Raw genomic sequence first — 1,849 nt, forward strand, 5'->3', positions numbered from 1 at the left:
TAAGATGAAATTGTATTCAAACAAATAGATTCTTGAATTCAAGTCTCAGTAAGAGCAGTTTTTCTTCTTGGAAACGGTTTTGAATTTTAACAGACTCGAAAACACAGAATACAGAGCGCTACACATCTGCAAATTCAAATTTATCATTTAGAATAAATTAGTATATTGAAAGAGTTAATTAACTCGCATACCTTGACAGGAAACTTCTTGGTAACATCGAAGAAACCGTTGACAGTAAACATAAAGATGCCTTCCCAAATCTTTTCATAAAATTCACAATCTGTACAAAATTCATAAAATTACTTTATGCAAATTAAAAAGTAACGCTAATTGTATTTTATAAGAGAAGTTTTACTTTTAATTTCTGTTCCAATTTCAGATCGCATTGAGCGAATCTTCGAATGTCCTGAAACGATGTTTGCATCTGAAAGAAAGAAGAAACAATCATTACAAGTAAAGTAAAAATAAAATAATAAATTCTATACAGAAACAATTACAATAGATGTGAATGTGGATAGTAAAAATCCTACTAAAACACAACCAAACGTTATTGCAAGACAAATTATGCAAATAAAAACTTTCAATGCAAATTCCATTTTCGAAAATATCAAAACATAATAAAGTAGACTGGTTTCCGTTATTATAGCACTATACAAAATTGTCAATACGTAATTAAATGAGCCATTCAATTGTTTCACATAGTTCCAAAGTTCATTGTGTTGGATCATAATTTCTTCTATTTCCGTTTCCAAATTCGCATCATTCATTTTTAATAGTTGCAGATCTTCAGATAGCTTCTGGAAAATCTTCATTAATATGATTATAAACAATAAAAGAAAACAACAGAGATATGCTATTCCACCGATAATTAAATTAATGAAAATTCCAACTTCTACGCTGCAAAAAAGTGCTTCTTGCTTGTAAGTCTTTTCTTTTTCTACAGCAGCATAAAAATAAAAAATATTGAATGCTTGACCACAAATAGTTAAACATACAACAATAACAGAAACGAAAATTCTAGTGTAATTAATCACGTCGTACAATTCTTTACGACAGAAATATTCCGATTTCGTCAATTTAAACTTCGGGGTTAATTTTACTCTTTTTATAATACTGAAAGTGAGAGCGAATGTTAAAACCAAAACAGCAACAGCCATTTTGACAAAGATGACGTCATTCTCGATTAGTAAGTACCACGATTCACAAGGAATCATCTCTGACAAAACCGGTATTGTCATGGAAGACATCAAACAGAAATGTATCCAGTAGAAACATTCGATGAAGAATGAATGAGATTTTATTAGAATTTGGTGAACATTAACATCATTTTGGTGGTGGCAGGAACAAGGGACGAAGAAAGTATATCCGTAAACTCTTGCTGTAGACGTCAACGAAGATAAAACGCATTTCAAACATATCTCTGCTTCTGTGTTCAATTCATTTCTTTTTCTGTTGTACTCACTTTCGGTCTCAATTCTTGCCAAACAGTTTTCCATTATTTCGTAACAGGTACGCAATTTTATGCAAATATAATTAGAAATTTAAATTCTATATTTCTTAGATAATTAAAATCAAACTTAAAGGTGTTACGTTTGTCTGTATAATGAAAGATTGCAACGAATACTCACAGATGAAAATGCAATATACTCTTCCTATGATGAATTGAACGATAATGGATTCCAAACCTAAACTTCGATATATATATTTCCTTAGAATTAAAATTTTCGTTTTTTTCCCTGTGGTAATAGTTAAATTTAAATGTATGATACAATCAATGGTAACAGAATCGAAGAAATTCATAAAGTTAGAGATTGAGTATAAAAAAATTAGTTTTATATTTGAAATGGAG

General features: G+C 29.7%; 1 long non-coding RNA gene across 1 annotated transcript; it reads right to left on the reverse strand.

Annotated features, from left to right (window-relative positions):
- Positions 1 to 235: 235 nt before the first annotated feature.
- Positions 236 to 799, reverse strand: LOC136970439 (uncharacterized). The gene is made up of 3 exons (XR_010879984.1): positions 498 to 799; positions 356 to 424; positions 236 to 280 (listed from the first exon to the last, which is right to left on the reverse strand). It is a non-coding gene; the product is annotated as an uncharacterized lncRNA (long non-coding RNA).
- Between the last annotated feature and the right edge of the window lie 1,050 nt (positions 800 to 1,849).

Source organism: Centruroides vittatus, unplaced genomic scaffold, assembly GCF_030686945.1.
Source record: "Centruroides vittatus isolate TY-2023 unplaced genomic scaffold, ASM3068694v2 contig_1976, whole genome shotgun sequence".
Lineage (NCBI taxonomy): Eukaryota > Metazoa > Arthropoda > Arachnida > Scorpiones > Buthidae > Centruroides > Centruroides vittatus.